Here is a 20,209-nt window from a genome sequence, read left to right as displayed (position 1 = left end):
CTCATGCTCTTCCAGTGTTTTGCCAAAGACAATTATATCATCTAAATAGACAATTACCTGAAGAAGATGCATATCACCGACTGCTTTCTCCGTGAGTCTTTGAAAAGTGGCTGGAGCACCAGAAATCCCTTGGAGCATTCTTTCAAATTGGTAAAAACCAACTGGAGAGATGAATGCTGTTTTCTCTTTGTCTTGCTCACTCATGGCGATCTGATAATACCCACTCCGAAGGTCTAATACTGAAAACCACTTGCTTCCAGTCAGGCAATCCAAAGCATCGTCAATGCGAGGAGTGGTGTATTGGTCTGGTATTGTTCGACTATTGAGCAGACGATAATCAATGCACATTCTGATGGAACCATTCTTCTTACGAACCACCACTATAGGTGAAGCATAAGGGGATTGTGATTCTTTCACAATACCGGCAGCAATCAACTGTTGGATAGGTCTTCTCACGTCATCTATGTCAGCTGGAGCTAGCCGACGAGATCGTTCCCTGAAAGGGGTGGAGTCACTTAAACGAATGTGATGTTCCACTCCAGAAGCAAGGCCAACATCCCTTTCATGAAGAGAGAAAACATCTCGTCTTGCTGCGAGTGCTTCACAAAGTCGCTTCTTCCATTTTTCTGGGACAGATGAGTCTCCAAAGTCAAAAAGACTCAAGTCAAGGGGATCATCGGACTTGTCTGAAAGATGTGACACAGCGACTGTATCGACAGCATACATTTCAGCAAGAACTGTTCCGACTTGGATTGAGGTAGATTTCTGGCACTCATTTTGCAAAAGAACTGTTAAGATGTTGCTGTCAATGCTGAAGTCAGTAAGAACCCCCGGCTGAATCATAACACCAGCTGGAAGTTGTTGCATAACTGGATTGTCGATGAGAACCATGTCGTTTGATGACAAAGTTTGTTATTCTACTTTGCAGGTGACGTTCATTTTCTCTCCAGGAGCTAAAGTGAGTGAACCTGGACCTTGCCATGTCACCTGTCCAATTGCTTCTTCCTCGGCTGTTTTCTGAGGCAAAGATGACTGTGACTGTATCGGCTCATACAGTGCTTGAATTCTCATTGAGTGAACTTTATGTTGACTGCCATTCTCTTTTGCAATGTCCCATAGTCTGTGGAATAGAAAAGTGTTTGTCCCAACTATGACAGGTGCCTGTTGTCCATGTCGAGGTTCTGGGCATATGAGAGCAAGAACAGTTACAGAACCTTTGACACCTGACATTTCTTCTGGGAACTCCATCTCCACCACTACATAACCTTTGTAGGGGTACTCAGACTCAGCAAGACCCCAGATGGCCAGTCTAGAAATAGGCTGTATGACGACATGTGACAGATACTTTTCATAGCAGCCTTCGAAAATTTTTGTTACATTTGATCCAGAATCTATGAGAGCATCACAGGTATGATCATTGACTTTGATTTTGCAAATGGAAGATGGACCAACAAGTCCTTCAGGTAGGTCTGTTTTTGTATTAGAAACTTTCATTGTATTCACCCTCGCAACATCACTGTCTGGTCTTCTGGGATTCTGCCCCTCTTCAGCAGGATTGTTACGGAGCTGACGAATGAGCTTTTTAATAACTTTTGATGAATTTTCAGGGGCGGTGCATTTGGTCGCTACATGTCCATTTTCCCCACACCTGTAGCAAAAAAATTTAGTAAACTCTTCGTCAGTTTGGGGTTTGAATGGAGCAGCTTTTGGATTTAATGTCACTTTGTTCCTACTGTATTCAGGTTTTCCTCTTGAGTAGTGAGAAGACTGCACTGGCATCACTTTTAACTGGTCTTTGAGTGTGTTTACTTCAGCTCTTAACAGTTGCATTTCTTGGTTAGATGAACAGTTAGCATCACTATTCTCCCTGGACCTTTTTGTAGAACCCTCATTAATCGACAATGACTGCACATTTCTTTGCTCATTCAGTTTGGCTTTTAACTCTTCAACTTCAGCTCGTAACTGGGCTTCACTTTGTTGGGTTAGCTCACAATTTTGCTCTACTTGCACTGCATGCACGTATTGACGAGACGCAGGCTTTCGGAGACAACGTCTGGCAGCTTCCAGATCTTCTGCTTCACGTATCTCCTTCAACAGATCAAGAAATGTTGGAGGTGCGGTTCTTTTATCTCTTAAATTGAGTTGGATTAACATGAGGTCGGACTCTACTGCACCTTTAATGAGCTGGTCCAGCCTGGCTCTGTTTGCAGCAACGTGTGGCAGACCACCGCTTTGTATTACTTTACTGAGGGATTTTTCAAGTCTGCGTAAAAAATCTGATAATCTTTCATTTGGTTTCTGATAGAGGGACTTGAAAGACAAGTACAGGTCTTCTCCAGACTCCGTACTTCCAAATGTGTCATCAATAGCTTGTATATATTCCATACAGCTTGCATTAGGGTTGGACCCTCGGACAGCCTGAATAATTTCCATGGCTGGCCCTTTAAGACTTTCAACAATCCTCTGTTTCTTCTCTTTCCGAGCACTCATATTCTTCTGCCATGAATCTTGCTTGATCCAACCAGCTATCTAAACTTTCTTCACCAGCTGGAGTGGGGCTGATACCTGAGAAAGTTCTCAGACGGCGGTAGTTGTGACTCTCTGTGGGTTTGGGACTTTGTCGCAGAACATCGCCAACAGCACGGATTATGGATTCAGGATTCCAATCACTACCACTAGTGCTCTCTGTTGTAAAGTCTTCCAACGTTTTCCCCTCCACTTCAAGAAATTTGGCTAATTTGTCTGAGAAGTCATCTTGTTGCGGCTGAGTTACCACTACTGTCCAACGTCCACCACTTGTGGGTGAAATCAGTTCTGGCGGGACTTTGGATGAATCTACTCCCTCCCTACACTCACACAAAACAGTCAGAGTCTGGGTGTCAAATATTTTGCCTCTGACCCGAACTCTACCAAGAGCTTTAATAGTTTGCACAGTCTCTTCAATAACAGTCATGTCTTCATCTTCTGAGACCCCATACAATAAAAGGGCATGTGTCACAGAAATTCCCTCCCCTCTGCACCAGTTGGTCAACTGAAGTTGGGTTGATTTACTCATGTTTAAAATGTTTGGTCACTAAGTTGTTTATAATTCAATAAATCACTTTACCAAAAGGAAAAAACACTTCAGAAAATATTTGGTTATTTACCTTTGGCTATTAATAAATAATAAACAATATATGTTATGATCCCAGCGGTGCCTCCAATTTATGTAGCCCCTACCCACGTGACACGCTGGGTGGGATAAGGGTTCGAATTTTTAGTTTAAGTGGTGCCGTTTCTAGAATTTGAATAAAGTATGAAAAACAACTTAAATGGTTTGGTGCCTCCATTTAGTAGAATTTAGTATATATATTTAACCCTACTAAGAAATAATAATAATATTTCAGTCTTTCATTAAATTAAAAATGTGTATTTTGTTTTAACTCACACAACAGAAATATTTCAAAACTTTTCACACACTCATATATAAACACAGAAAATCAAATAATGTATAAAGGAAAAAAAACTTCCCACCAAAAAAAAAAAAAACGTTGCAGGCCTGAGTCGTTGCTTGTGAACGTTCAGGTCATAAACTTAGTGACCGTTTCGGTTTAACAGCAAAAAAAAAAAAACAATAAGTGCACTTTCTGTGTCAGTACTCACAGTGAGATGTTCTTGAGAGGGAGATAGATGGAAAAGTTAGAAAGAAGAAGAAAAAGAGATGAGAGATTGGCTCTGGTAGATGGCAAGATGGTCGATGACCGTTGAGAACGCTGAGAAGATGACGCAGCCCGACACGCCGTCGACGCCCGTTTTTCCCCTCGGTGGTCCTCAATGAATTTAACCAAACAGAAAAAAAGGTCCAAGGAGCACGCACATCGTGTCCCTTGTCAAACAGATATTTACACTTAGCCAGTGTAAAATATTCAATGCCTATTTGAAGTCTTTTTGAGTTCAAAAACGGCAAAATGTACACACACTAATACAAGGAAATAGTTTTCACTCGCGCTAGCATGTTAGCACATGCTAATCGCTAGTAACGGTTAGCTTTTTCTTTTAGCAAATAAAAGCAACATGAGTTACATTGCTCATTTTAATTTACCTCCGTTAGGTTTTAGGGTCCACACAGTGAAGATAAACTCTGCATTTATCGTGGTGTGACGCAAAAAACTTCCAGGACGGATGTATTTTCTCATTCATGTGAGCTCTACTCGTCTGCTTTGCTCGTCCATTTGCCCCGTTCTCCCGAAAATCCCTCCCCCTTGTCGTTCTCCTCGTTGGAATAGACCCTACCCACGTGACGTCACAACTCCGTCCTCCTGACTGGTGCCGCCCAATTGTCCTTCAACACATCGTGTTTACCTGTTACGGCTACGTACATTCCTCTTATTTACGGCGTGTTTTTCTGCTCGTTAACATTAATAATCAAAATGGTGAAGGCGTGTGTGGCGGTCGGTTGCAATAACAGAGAAGATAGACGGAGAGACTTGAAGTTCTACCGGATTCCGAGAGACCCCAGAGAGGAGAGCGAGATGGGCTGCTGCAGTTCGACGAGAAAACTGGGCTCCAAACGATTACCACAGATTATGTAGTAGTCATTTTATATCTGGTAAGATGCATTTAATATATATTTAGAGGGTTTTGGGCTGACAACCACAATTAAGATCATTGCTAGGCTAATCGGCGACAACATACACGTATGTATGTAGTGAGAGTGCTATCGCTAAACCATATAAACATTAAAAGCCCTAGCTCCATTGACAAATGACATGAAATACATTAGACTTGACAGTGGATGTTAGCAAGAACAAAAGATTTTGAATTGAAAATTTCGTAACTCACCTTTCCAAGCACAAAATAGATTCCTGCCGAATTTTCGTGGACGAGGACCTGTTTCACTCAACCAGCAACGAAGTATTTATAAGCCTCCAAGCTCTTAAAGTTCTTCAAACTTTCGTGAGAATAGGCTGATTTTGTGTGGACAAGATAGTTAGTTGTACATAACAGGGTAGCTAGCAGATGTCAGGCAAAGACGGCGTAGACCGCGGGTCGAAAAACATCGATTTAGGCATCAAATATGGATCTGGCGAATGGATAAACTGAAGCTTTTCCACATAACGCCTTTTATGCAACGCATCCAGTGAGTTTACGGCATCCGAAAGCACCGGGTCTTCCATGAAATGCATTATAAATTGCTCGATCAATTGAGACCATTGATAATACAGACACAAAATGACGGACAAGGGGGCGGAACAATACAGCGTTGACGTGATTTTGTGACGTCGGTGGGTAGGGTCTATACAACATCAAGCCACATACAAATAACCAATCAACAGGCTCAAATGAGATGAATGACAGTTGAAAGGAAGAAAAAAAAACACTGCTCTCGAACTAACTTGCTTAAGACACTTCTGTTCAACAATATGATATCATCATAGTGGAAATGGATAATATTCAACATTTTACCATTCTTGAACAACGTTTTAGAACTTATTTATTTTTTAATAACTACTTAATTTGTCTGCTGCTGTATTTATATCTTAACTATTTATTTATTTATTAATAATGTAGTGTTTTTTCCCTTTGGGTTACACCTGGTTCTGTAAAACTGCTAATTACTGCTCTTGTCCATCTACTGACTGTCTTATTTGGCTGTTATGGTAGCCATCATTGTTTTGCACTGTTAATCTTAATCCAAAATATTGAAATTTTGAACTGTAGTATTTATTGGCCTATTATTGCCATTTACTATTGCAGGACCCTTCAGACATGATAACACGACTCCACCAATATCTGTAGTGTCCCCTATAAACAAAGCTTACAGAATGTTAACCCTTTGACTACATAACACTTGTAAATAACTACATATCTCCAGGTAAACTCTAGGCTAGTTTTTAACATGTTGAAAAATGGTTCAATTGTTATTGTTTTTCATAAACTTCCTTTTCACTGTCCTTCACTCTCTTTAAACAGACTATGATCTCTCTTATTATTCAGTCAGGCGGTGACATAAAACAAGTCACGTGACGAACCATCACTCGCTACATTAGCAATATATGGCCATAGAAATTACTCTAGGTACATAGAGAAGAATATCCACAAATTGTCCCACCATTTTTTGTATGATCGCATTTATTATTCAGTCAGGGGGTTACGTAAAATGAATCACACGAAATACGAACCTTGACGCCTTCAGATATGGAAAATATGTACATTGCATTATTACAGTACTTGCATCGGTTTACATAAAAACCTACTAGTACGTTGGCAGTCTGTGCATATTGTATTTCCTCCATGTACTGGTGTGTTGGTGACAGGTTAAAGCAGGGGTCCCCAAACTTTTTCCTGGGAGGGCCACATAACTTTTCCCTTCTCTGATGAGGGGCCGGGGTCAGTTCTTAACAGAAAAAGTGTGACGATTGCAGGAGTGCCTAAATGTAAAAATGTATTGTTTTTCAGAAAGCCACAATCAAATAACCCTTTGTGGATTCTTCACGGAACAAAACTAAATAAAATAAAAATATAATATAATATAATATAATATAATATAATAACACTATTAATTAAATAGATAATAACCAAATAACCCTCTCTGGGATCTTCACAGAAGAAGCCAGGACATAAATAACACAAGTAAAAAAAAAAAAAAAAATTGTTCAGGGGGCCGGACCAAATGTGGAGGCGGGCCGTATTCGGCCCGCGGGCCGTAGTTTGGGGACCCCTGGGTTTTAAAGGTTAATACAGGAATTTTCTGTTATGATGTATTCAATGTGATTCTGCAAGTTGGGACTTGTTTGCTTATTTTCCGTATAAAGGATCATTTTCATCGCATGCGGGAATGACTGCATTCTGGTGAGGTACGTCAGCCAGTTGTAATTTGCAAGCATTAAAATAAATTTGCGTGATTCCACACAATGCTCTGATGCAGCTCCACTCTGGTGGTCAGATCAGATACGTAGACAACTGACGTGAGTTGTGGCTGACTTGTACATTTTTACGTTGAATGTATTGCTGCATGTTCAATTAAGCAAGTTCCATCTCGTCATCTGGCAAGGGCATTTCAGTATTATGCACAAATATAACATTAGCTTTCATTGTTATACAGTACTGATGATACCATCTCCATATGCCATTTCAATGAGATTTTCACACACCTGTCAACTCTTGCGGTTTACCCGTATTTTGTACAGGATTTTCAATGTTTTGAACAGATACGGCAGACACAAAAAAAATCATATGGGGAAAAAAACGAAAGTCCATTTAAAAAAAATGAAAATAGAGAGCAGAGACATGACTACTGTAAGCTGTAGCCAACAAAAATGAAAACAAAACATCAATCCTTTCCGTCCCTCTCTTTTTCCCCAGTCAGTCATGTTTAAGGACAACACGTCATACACTATACTCCACACATCAATTATTTCTAGAATCAATAACTGTAACGGTATGAAGTTTGCATTTCCGAACACTTTTTAGTAGTAAATAGAGAATATTTAAAATTTTATATACTTATGAAATTTACCGTATTTTTCGGACTACAAGTCACACCTGAGTATAAGTCGCACCAGCCATAAAATGTCCAACGAGAGAAAAAAACAACAACATATAAGTCGCACCGGAGTATAAGTCGCATTTTTTGGGGAAATTTACTTGATAAAATCCAACACATAGAACAGTTATGTCATCTTGAAACACAATTTAATATAAAAATACAATAGAGAACAGCATGCTGAATAAGTGTACAGTGTACAGTGCATGAACAACGAAATGCGAATATACTGTCCTCACTAGGACGCTACGGCTCGGTCCTGGCTATACAGCGAGCTAAACTCCCAAATGACGATGCTGGAGGTTCGTATAATTTGCTGAATCAATTTCGTCCTCGATACCAAACAGGTTTGCATCAAGGTAAATTAATGATAATTTGGTGCTATTACAGCAATGACACAAACGGTTAGCATGCGTTCATTAGCATTAGCACATCGTTCAAACAACCACACAACTAGCTCTAAATGTCCGATTGGGCATGGAAAACACACAACAAAAACAGAAAAGATGATACACACAGGCGTTGCCTCTGTAGTGATATTTTACAAGCATAAACAATGAATGTAGGTTCGCAGCCGTGTCTCTCTCTCTCGCCCACTCACTCAGAGACGCTTCGTAGCTGTCAGTCTTCTGGCGTGTGAGCGCTCTTCTTCGCGTAAACAAGTGCGAGAGCGCCCCCACGTGTGCGTGAAAGCGCCACAAACTAAAAGCATGCATTTCAATATAAAAAAAGTCAATAATACAATTATACACACATTGTATAACTAACTATAGCATAAAGAACATGCCAACAAGTTTACCAACCACCAGTGTCACTCCAATACACCAAAATAACATGTGAAATTATATCATAATGTGTTAATAAATTCACACATAAGTCGATCGTGAGTTTAAGTCGCACCACCAGCCAAACTATGAAAAAAAAACTGCGACTTATAGTCCAAAAAATACGGTAGTTATATTTCACAACAATACTAACAATGTGTGTAGCAATCAAATTTAATACAGTTTAAAAAAATTTACAGTTCAGAATTTAAAACAATAATAATAATAATAATAAGTCACATTAATGTGTAATACATACTTACACACTTAAATTTTCGCTGCATAAGGGTTTTGTTTAAGTATTAACGCTCTGGTGCATAGCGGTCGCTACAGTGGACAGCTACTGAAATATACCTTTCTCTTTAATGAATTTGAATATCTGCAACTTAATGAAAAAAATCTTATTTATTTTTTATGTGCCGCCAATGCTACAAATGGAAAGCACCTATTTTTTTTTTTTTTTTTTTAAACCTGTCCTGTTCAGCTGTTTGACACAGAGAATGGAAGTCTAAGTGCCCGGATTCTGAACAGTTTTAATGTTTCACATGGAAAGCACCTATTAGCGGTATGTGTAGTTGAATTGAGTTGAAACAAGTTTAATCACGAATCCTGTCCAGGACAACCGTCCGATTATTTAATTCTTCATAACGTAATGATCAAAGACAAAACTATTAACAAGCTTTCTGTATGAATATAACAGGCAAAAGTGAAATATACTGTATTTATCCTGCATTATAAGATTTTACTTGTAGAGTGATTTAAGGAAATGAGCTTACATTGCACACCCAATCAGAATTTGGCAGACTTGACTGAGGGACAGATTTTCATTTGGCCAGCCAAATCACTATTTTTATAGGCCCTTTCCTATTAAACATTCCCCCATGTTAACAGAACTTTCAGATGAAATTACTTCTTTATGTGCACTGATGCTCTTAGTCCATTAAATTCCTTTTTATTGCAGCTAAATTAGATCCACTTACTCCCTATGGTGCAGTACTTATCATTTTTTTCTCCCCGCCCCCCCCCCCCCCCCCCAAAAAGAAGAATACCGTATTCCACCCCCCAACACTCTCTGCTGTGACAATAAACCGAATACATCAAAAACGATCATTGTCTTGCTATAACATGAGGGTAAATGTGATAGACTGGCCAAGCATGTCACTTAACCCAGTATTTTCAACTGGAAAGTGAAGGACCACAAGGTCTCTAACTTCCACATCATCATATAGGATTGGAAGAGGATCATAGTGGAAACCTGTGAGGCTCTGGCAAACCATTTTATTGATGGTCCAACAAAGGGACAGTCCAAGGGAAAATAAATGTTATCAACACAAAATATCGACAGTATGGGCCCAATGTACTCACCCTTTTGCAGCCAGCAGTTTAGACATAATTTGCTTTACATCAGGGGTGTCCAAACAGCAGTGGGTGCTGGATTTCTTTCCAACAAAACAAGACGACACCTTTTCACCAATCTGCTGTCTTGCAAGTGTAATCAGTTGATTGCAGTCAGGTGCTACTCGTTTTAGAAGAAACTTAATTGGTTAAACTGTCTGTGCTCGTTTGGTAGGAACAAAAATCAGGACCCACAGCGGCCCTTGAGGACCGGTTTGGACACCTCTGCTTTACATTCTTATTAGGGATGTTAAAGTTTATCTCAGTGTCATTTCTTCAGAAAAAAACATTTGTATTTGTACTGACTTTTAGTGAGCTACTGTACACACATCCATACGCATACCTAACACACCCCCACACACACCTAACCATAAAAACTATGTTTTCTATTTTTTTAAGTTTTTCTTGGGATTTTTATTACTTTAACTCTTTTAGCCATTTAAAAACTTCATTTGTGTTTTTGAACCTCATTTGTTCCTGTATTCTTACTTCCTACCTATTCTTACCTCCTACTTCTTGTATTTGCATTGCAACATGACTTTGAAGTCAGCATTCTGGCTGTTGGGGGAGGACAATACCATACCTCTTATTTAAGGATCTTGCTCACCAAGAGTGAACGGTGTTACCCCATTTTCTCCACCTATGAGTCGGGCCTTAAAGGGATCCACGGATAAAAAGACTTGTAGTTGTTAAAAGATAAATGTTGTTATCAATCAACCAGTCAAATTTTATTTATATAGCCCTTTACAAAAACCAAAAAGCTCCTCAAAGTGCTTTACATCAAAGACAAACAAGGTACATGATAAATAAAAGGCAGGAAAGTATTATACAATGACAATAAGAAAAAAAACGAAAACAACAACAGCACATCACGATAAAAGTCAAAACAGCAACTAAAACAATAAAACAGAAAAATCCAGAAACATTAAGAACCCTTAAGAAATAAAAAGTTAAAATAATAGTTTCGTTTTTATACAATTTGTAAAATTAGTTTAACTAGTAGGTCGCCATTGTTGTTGACATCGCCAGGCAGTGATGTCACATGGTTACGCTGCCGGGCTTCCAGAGTAGGACTCTAGCGGCATAAACATGTCATCTGTTCGAACCTTTTAATTTGAACCAGAAAGGAACATTAATGAGCATGACAGCACTGTCGATATTTCACAAAACAAGTAGCAAAAGAAAAATGAACAGGAAAGACGTGATGAGACGAGAATTGGAAAATAAAGTTTTCTGACAAAATGTGCTAAACCGGCAAAATGTCTACAAGAGGCGAAGTTGACACCGTGCGCTTTAAGCTTGTTTTGTTTAGATGCATACAGACAGACCATACTAAAGATGCCTTAAGAAAATACTTAAAAGTAGTAATATCAAATAAGGGTGGTTTAAATATGCTCCGTGACTAATGTGGTCAACAGATAAACAATCTGCTTTAAAGCTACCACAAGAAAACACTATGCTTAAAAGTATGAGAGGGAACACATGCACAAAGTATTTTGAGGCAATGATGATGGCTGAGTGGTTAGCACATCCGCCTCACAGTTCTGAGATCAAGTGTTCGATTCCGGGCTCCAGCCTTCCTGTGTGGAGTTTGCATGTTTTCCACGCCCCAAAAACATGCATGGTAGGCTAATTGAACACTCTAAATTGTCCGTAGGTATGACTGTGTGCGTGAATGGTTGTATTTCTCATTGTGCCCTGCAACTGGCTGGCAACCAGTTCAGGGTGTACCCTGCCTTCTGCCCGTAGTTAGCTGGGATAGGCACCTCCGCGACCCTCGTGAGAAAAAGCAGCATGGAAAATGAATGAAGAAAAGGTAATAAAATATTCAATAAAAACACAAATAGTAAGTAATTGCCTCTTTTAACCGATGAGAGCATGTGTTGGATGTCTCGCCGCATAGAAGGAATTGGAGTAACCCGGTAATATTCATCGAGTGACAGTGACAATCTACGTCATCACCCTGAGCGTCAATTGCTCACTTAAAACCTGGCGCTCTCCATAGGTCAAAACATGTACTAAATATCTTAGACTTTTAAATCAATGGCAATATTTTGTGTTTCTAATAAAGTGGTTCTTAACCTGGGTTTGATCGAACCCTAGGGGTTCGGTGAGTCGATCTCAGGGGTTCGGTGGAGCCTCTGTCGTTGAGGTCAAGACCGACTCATCATGTCTATACGCAATGGCATGCCCCTTCTGGCGATCACTGGCTACAGATGATCATGTGACATTGCCTGGCCAATCAGTGCTGTAAGAAATTTAGTGCACTCAGGAGTGATCCAACATGTGAATGTCATCGTAGTACGTTGTGTAATTACTTTCTACATATTTTAATCCATACCAACGATGTTGAGCAAAAAAGACTGTGGTCGGACGAATACAGTATGTACAATATGCATTTTCATGTATCACGGAACGTCACGGGAGTCAGCGTCCTACTTGCATGATTTGCAATGCCAAAATAAGCAAGTCTAGCCTCGCACCAGCAAAACTAAAGGAACACTTTTAGAAGCTGCATGGAGATGGGTAATATAAAATCACAACGCTTGCTGAATTCAAGGTGAAGACAGCCAGATTCGATGATTGGTCCACTCTGCCTGATATTGGATTTGTATCCATTAACAAACCGGTCCTCACAGTTTAATATTAAGTCACGTACCTAATCGCAAAAGAGGAATGTAATTTTTTGTGGGTTCACGCACTATGTTGGTTTTGTTCTGCATGGTTCATCTTGGCAGCAGGAGAAAAACGATGTCTTGAATTTGAAAAAGAAAAAAAAAACATTTTATTTTACACTAAAGTAGGGTTCGGTGGATACGCATAAGAAACTGGTTGGTTTTGGTTGGTCCAACAAGGTTAAAATCCACTGTTCTAATAACATATTTTAGAAAAATAGAACAACAGTGACTTATTAGAGCCTAAAAGTCTTTTAAGTCAGAGGTTCCCTTTAATCTACTAAAAGTAGATTATAACATTTATGGTGTGGTGGTGGCATTGGAATGCCTTGAGGGACTTTTGGCACCAGTTCTTTATTTGACCTTTCCACCTGTCAATCAATATACTTTGAAGAAACACTACTTCATTATTAGGAAACATATCTCCCTGCCAAACTGCAGTCCCGCCACTGTGAAAAATCTGAACCATGTCAATGGTATGTGCTTGGGGTAGGTGGATATTTTCTAAATATAGCCATGGTGCCACACCACGGAAAGACCAAAACATGTGCATCCATTATTTCCAGAAAATTCGGATGATGTTTGTCCATGTCTTGCACGATAGATATTTCGTTCGAAGACCTCATCCGCCCATCATTACAAAAAAACAGTTTCAGCAACGCATAGCAGTTCAACATCTTAATAGAGGACCAATCCTCTATTTTGTTGCTGTTGGACAAAGCGATAAATGAAGTAATGGCAATGGACTCAAATTTCAAGTGCATGCCAGTATGTATGGGCAAAAAAGCGCCCGAGACCTGAATCTCACAACCCTCGTTGACCTGACCCACTTTGATGCACTCTGTTCATGCGGCATTAAGCCTTTTGCCTAAGTCTAGGAAACTGGACGTCATGTGGGCCACGTTTGGGTTGGAAGAATTGTAGCGGAATCAGGAACCCCTGTTATCCGGTCTCTTCATTCACCAGGCTGCCAACTACCACTCAAATCTACAGTAGATTGCAAAACTTGGATGTTTAATGAAGGGGGGGGGGGGTGTCACTTCACTGCTATTCCTGCAGATTTACACCGACCCCTCTGACACGCACCTTGCAATTTCTCCAAACCATGGGATAAGTGGGATTTTGGTGAGAGAGGGCATCATGCACCCGAAATTGGAGGCCAAAATCCTAAACTTCGCACTCCAGTACATTGCGCAAATGGGGGACATAAACAACCCTGTGCTGCCCCATGGAACAAATGCTGCCGTTCAAAAAAAAAAAATGTCCCTCTGTCATCGAAGCCAAATCATTCAATTCAATTCAGTTCAATGAAGAACCTATGGACTCTCTGGCTGCAAAACTACTCCTCATCCCCTTGGTCAAGACGCCTGACACAATGAGTGTCAATGGGCTGTCAATGAGGTTCTTTTACACCTTCATCATGTACTTTGCAGTGCCTTTGAGGTCATAGAAGGCCTATCAGGCAGAGCTGGTCTGAGAGGAGGTCCTCTACGGCCACATTCTGGCCCCCTCTGACGGCCAGCTCTTGATGGCCCAAGGAACCTCCGCCAGTCATCACAAGAGCATGACATATTTGTGTGGAATCGTAGGACTGTCAGGCTGGAACCAGGCCACATCAGAGGCATGCCCACCCCCACTTAAGAATAGGACAGTGGACCCCCGAAACATCGCGCAGGTACACCGAATGTTCCCGCTGCTTGATGCGCTCAGGGCAGCACCCTCCGTTGTGGGTGAAAAGCTATAGACAGTGCTCCTTGGGGATCTGTATGGGATCCCGGCCGATATGCTTCCGCTAGCCAAGCTGAAGGCAGAAGGAGCCTCTGTTCAAGATGCTTGTGGTGGGGGCACAAAACAGCGACTCCCTCATCGAAACGTTTGTGGGAAAGCACTGACTATATATAAGGCAAAACAGTATGTGACAAAAGCTGGTTTGGACCCCCTCCTCTGCCTTCACCTTGGGCAAGTAGAGCTAAAACTACGCTGGTTCCCAAGGATCACTATCTGGCAGACCAAAAATTCCCGGCTCAAATGGGACCGGAAGTCCATCGTGGAGCTCATTGCAAAAGACCAGTCGGTCCACATGGTCTCAAGGGTGGCGTTTCTGAAACAAATTGTGTATATGTAAATATTTGTAAGTAAGGTAATATGTTTGTTGTTTGATTGCTTCGTTTTAAATAGTTGTGTTTGTATTTGAAATATAGTTCAGTTCCTCGTTGTGTACTTAAAAAAATACCTCCACAAGGAATTTGTTGTTCAGCTGCTGCCTTACCAAACAGCTGTAGACCAGTTGAGGAAACTCAACCTCCCAGTCCACAGGGCTCATGACGATCACTCAAATAGTCCAATTAACACACACATACACACACAGTGGCCACATTTGTAGCATCATCCCATCATTGTAATAACTCCATGCGGGAGGTCATTAGATTTGTCCATCCTAGAGCAAAATGTTCTGAAAATTGAATGTGACATATAATCTTAGACCCGCTGTCACCATCACATTTCTTTTTATTGTATCACAGAACTCGTAATAGGCAAAGGCACATGAAACAATCTCAAAATCCCTAAGCTATCCGCATTTGGCAGAGTACTCATAGAAATGACCAACAAGTCATTAATTGCTGATGCTCTGCCAGAATTCTTGTAGCAGATCATAAATGACAGACAAATGGAACTTCTGATGGACTGCTTATTTGCTGTAGTCATTTGCTGAGGAAGACGGGGCTTAAGATGAAATGAATCATTGTAGTTGTTTTTTTCCATTTTATATTTCATCAAGGGTGCACACTTCATTGATGTTGAAAATGACAGGCAATACCCTTCAGTATTTCACCATTAACAAATACCACAGACTCTTTGAAAATGTACAATTTTGTAATCCAGACTATGAAAAATGATCCTCTTTTCATGAACAAACAATGTTAACCTGAATTAGGATTCTTTTTTTCAAGCCTTTTCATAACTGCAGGCGCGATCTGAAAAAAATCACCCGTCTGTCCAGTCATTATCTTTAAGGGTAAACTAAAATGTGAACTCTTGAAAGTTGAACTCTTGCTTCTCTAAAAAACAGGTGGAACAAAAAACAGGGGAAAGTATTGACAATGACATCAAAAACAGCACAATCACAATGAGATATTGTCGTATAGTATTTATATTTATAATTGTTTAGGGAGGGTAATTCCAATGGTTTGGGTCACTTCATCTAGATGAGCAATCATTTTCAGTCTGAGAAAAACATGACTGATTTTGAGGTCTGATTAAAGTGTGAGCACATACAATATGCCACCTAAAATATTCATTGTAATTATATGGAAAAAAACGAAACAACTAAAAAGTACTACTGCATGATAACACGTATACAACAAAAACATAATGTGGGTATTAAATGAACTGCTTTTCCATTCAATGACAGTATTTTTTCTCATTTATCAACAGCTCATCACTGGTGCATCTTGCCAGTATTCCACTTTATCAAATACAGTGGTACCTCTACTGACAAACGTCTCTACAAGTGTAATTTTCAGGTTATGACACGTTTAAACTGGATAATATTGCCTCTTCTTAAGAAAGAAATGTCAGATTACCAGAGGCAAAAAGACTATACAATATTGTAAAATAAACGTATGTACTTCCTGCTTTTAAATGTCGCGCCTGATCCTGCTGCCCTATTGGTCATATTTCCCATCATGCCTCTATTATGGAATTCTGCTCTCCTATTGGCCTACTGTTGATGACGTTTCAATTGGACGTCGCTGTATGATGAATTGCACAGGCGCGACAGTGTTATTGTAGATATAGCGTGTCGACATCTGAGCCAAATGAGCACAAGGCTCCTCGTGCTTTTGTCTTATGAAGACTTTTTTTAAGCGCAAAGACGGTTCATTACATTAGAGCATTGGTCTCACATTTTGTGTCACGAAGAATGAGATACGCAATAGGCACTATCGTTCTTGTAAAAGAGGACATTGCCTTACTCGAAAGGTAAATATATATTTTTCTTTCTTTGCATTTTGTTCTATTATCTACTTCATTACAGGTATTAAGGGTAAGGTAAGGTAAGGTAAGGTTAGGTTAGGTTAGGTTAGGTTAGGATAGGTTAGGTTAGGTTAGGTTAGGTATATAGAATGATTCAAATGTGTTTTACTGTAGTTTGATTCCGGTTTTACCCCAATTATAAAATTTAATGTGGAGTGTCAGTAGTGCCTTGAACTGATTAGGGCATTAACATGTAAAATGGGTGTCTATTTACGAAATATTCGTGTTACCAGACTACTTCCAGAACCAATTAATGTCGTGAGTAGAGGTACCACTGTAATAATCATTATCTGTATGTCTTATCGTCATAAGGGTCGCTGGGGTATTGGAGTCTATTGCTGACTAAATATATATATTATACATATTATTTATTGAAAAAAAAATAAATACATACAAATTTATTCAACTACATTTATTTCTGTCCACACTCCTGAAAAAACTTCTAGAGGAAACACTGTTCACACGCATGCGAACATACACACATCACAACACATGAAAACACAGTCAAACAACCATTCACGCTCATATGGACACTTGCGGACAGCGGGCAATCAATATACCAAGAATTTTTTGGGGTTGTGGTAGTACCCAGAGAAAACTCACAGAGAACATGCAAACTTTATACAGGCAAACAGATGGGAGTGAAACCTTACTATTTTTTCAGATCTATATACAGGAGAGCCCCTTGACATACACCAGAGCACCATTAAAATCCCTGGTTTTAAATGGGCAGCCCTTGTATGTGAAAGCAATTTCCCGGGTCGACTGACACGGCGATTACTCGGACATTTAGTGGGTCGCGTCTTTGTATAATGTCCGGGACTTTCCCGTGAAGAGACATGTGTGAAAGCAAGCGTTAAATTCCCGGGGTCACAGCACAATGGCTGATGACATAAATATCATCGCGGGCCAATCATCTCTTCCTCTTTCTTCGCAGTATGACGAAAAGTGGTAAGCAAACGTCGCAATTATCAACATAGCAAGCTGGAAATAGCTACATTAAACTGTAAACATGACTAAATTAAATTGCTACTGGATCGTAGAGCCAAGGAAGACAGTCCACCGTCCATCTTTGGAACTGTGTGGTTTATTTTGTTGCCTATGTTAGGGTCCGCAACTGCGGAAACAAGGTTGTACCTCAAACAGAAAACAACGGAGGGATGCGTTCTATGGTTTATTAAATACAAGCAAAAATACACGCGATCGCGGTAAGGGGGGAATAACACAATGGGTCCTTGACAGTAGGTCAACGGGGATCAATAATACTGACTTAAGCGGTAGGCAGAGAGGCGATAAGACAACAAAACAAATGCACTCAAATCATAGGCGGAGTTTAACTTTTGGGCCAGGGGGGGCACAACATGTTGATGACCCCAAAACGCAGTGTCAGCAATAAAATTAACTTACAAGAATATGTATAATAATTAGTTGAAAATGAAAGTTTTTTTGTTTCCCATTATTTTTGAGGGAATTCTAAATTAGGCTGCTTAGGACAGCTATACTTTTCGCCAAGATCGTCAACCATTGAATATCGTACGCCCCCCGGTATCGTGCCAGTGTAGTTACCCAAGTCAAAAATTGTATCCCCTGGGCGGAGCCTTATGCAGGTAGATTTGTGTCTCCATTATTCGATCAAAAAAAAAAAATGTGTTTGAATGCAAAAATAAATGTGAAACTCAAAAAAATGCATTTGAAAGCTATTTTTCTTTGAATTTTTGTTTTGATTGAAGCAACTTTTTTGATTGAAGTAATGTTCTTTTGCGTTTGGGCCACATCTTTGGATAGGACATTTGTGTCTTTATTATTCAATCAAAAAATAAGTTGCTTCATACAAAAAGTTTATATTTCAAACGAAAAATCATTCAAAAAAATTTCAATCATCGAAAAAAGTTTTTGAATGCGAAAAAACATTTGAGACTCAAATATTTGCATTTGAACACTTAATTTTATATTTAAAAAGTTTGATTTTAGCAATCCTTTTTGTTTTTGGGCCATATTATGGGTAGGACATTTGTGTCTAAATCATTCAATCCCCAAAAAAGTTGCTTCAATCCCCAAAAAATATTTTCAAACAAAGTAAAAATCATTTGAAAGATAAAATTGCCCACCCCTATTTTTAAAAAAAAAAAAATATGCAAAGCAAATGGCCGTCTTAGGTGCTAGTCACATGATCTGTTCGAAAAATAATTTTGACCCATTATAAAAATATTTTTGTTTGTTCATTTCATTCATTTTTGTTGTTTGCTTTAATGCTTTACAACTTTTATTCATACAGTATATACATATATAGGAAAGTCAATTACATGCAATGACACTTTTCGGCCACCGGGGTGGGGGGCTGGCCCCCCCTTAAAATCCGCTTATGACTCAAATACCAGCACAACATAGGGAATTTCAAAACATGGGCGGCAGAGGTGTCGAATGGCGCCCAGCAAGTTAATATCTCGACACCCTTCTCTTGGATCGCCTGGGCTTGAATACAGTCTTGATGAGCTTGAATTGGCTGCAGTTACGACGTCGGAGCAGCTCCCACAACAAAACACGATTTGACTAACATTGTGACAGCCGATATGCTGACCAAAAATAAGGTCCGGGTTATAAAATCGCGCCAACAGCCGTCCGCGCACAGAATGTGTTAGTGGGCATGTGTGTGTGAGTGTGAAAGTGTCCAACCCGCATCATTCTCGGGACATCTCTACATGCATGAAAGCAATGACGTGAGTAAATCCCGCTTCATATTACATGACAATTTAACAGGATTTGTTTGTGAAAGGGGCTTAGTTCAGCTGTTTGGACACACAGACTGGTAAATCTGAATGTCTTTAACTACTGGAACAGTTTTTTTGGTGTCATTCATTCATTCATCTTCCATACAGCTTATCCTTGCAAGGGTCATGTACAGTAAGTGCTGAAGCTTATCCCAGCTAACAAAGTGCACTAGGCAGGTGGGGTACATCCTGAACTGGTTGCCACCAATTCGCTTTCTGATTTTACTATGTTTTTGTTCTTTAGCTGTGATAGGGACACGGGGCTTTCGAGCCTAACTAGATAGGTGGTGTTGAAAATTTAATAGATGGATAACATAATGATTAGGAATAAAGGTAAATATATTGTGTGTCCACGAGAGTGTGGGGGAAGGCAGTGAGGCTATAAGCCTTTGGGCAGGGTTGAAATTGTTTTATAATAGTGTCGAAGGGAAAAGAAATGGGAGTTGTGGCTTTCTTATAGAGTTTGTTAAGAATGTCATGGAGGTGAAAAGCTTTTCAGTTCGAGCGACGAAGCTGAAACTTGAAATATATTGAGAGTGGTATTTTTAAGAGTGGCGTTTTTAAGAGAAATTATCAAAGGAGTCGTAGAAAACAGTTTAGAACAGGGCAATGATTGGTGCAGATTGACATGTTGCAGAAGGAAAGAGGTGTGATGAAGTATAGTGATGGGTAAATTTGGCATCAAGGAAATAATTTCTGAGAGAAAAATGGTGGTGGACATTTCCAAGATTGTGAAAATTGCTATAGTGGACACTTTTCACCCAGAAGAAACATAGGCTGACCTGCCAGAGTATAGGTTAGACGCATATATGTGGACTGGCTTTTATACGGACGAGGTAAATAGAACGTAATTACAGAATGTAAGGGACTGGAAGGGGAGAAATCAACTAGGGGGTGACAAAACAAAGAGTTTTATTTCTTGTCTTTAAACACAGGTTGAATTTTTGCCCATGTTGTGTCTTTATTATTCCTTTCTTTAGTATTTAA

The 20,209-nt window shown here is 39.7% G+C and overlaps 1 long non-coding RNA gene across 1 annotated transcript in view; it reads right to left on the bottom strand.

Moving 5' to 3' along the window:
- LOC130918508 (uncharacterized) overlaps positions 1 to 4,216 on the bottom strand; it is a 51,430-nt gene extending 47,214 nt beyond the window's left edge. Inside the window, exons 1-2 of the long non-coding RNA XR_009063770.1 lie at positions 4,082 to 4,216; positions 3,643 to 3,865 (exon numbers count right to left, since the gene is read on the bottom strand). This is a non-coding gene — a long non-coding RNA (uncharacterized LOC130918508). The remainder of the gene's footprint in view (positions 1 to 3,642; positions 3,866 to 4,081) is intronic.
- Between the last annotated feature and the right edge of the window lie 15,993 nt (positions 4,217 to 20,209).

Source organism: Corythoichthys intestinalis, chromosome 7 (assembly GCF_030265065.1).
Source record: "Corythoichthys intestinalis isolate RoL2023-P3 chromosome 7, ASM3026506v1, whole genome shotgun sequence".
NCBI classification, from domain to species: domain Eukaryota; kingdom Metazoa; phylum Chordata; class Actinopteri; order Syngnathiformes; family Syngnathidae; genus Corythoichthys; species Corythoichthys intestinalis.
This window is presented reverse-complemented; position numbering and strand designations above follow the sequence as displayed.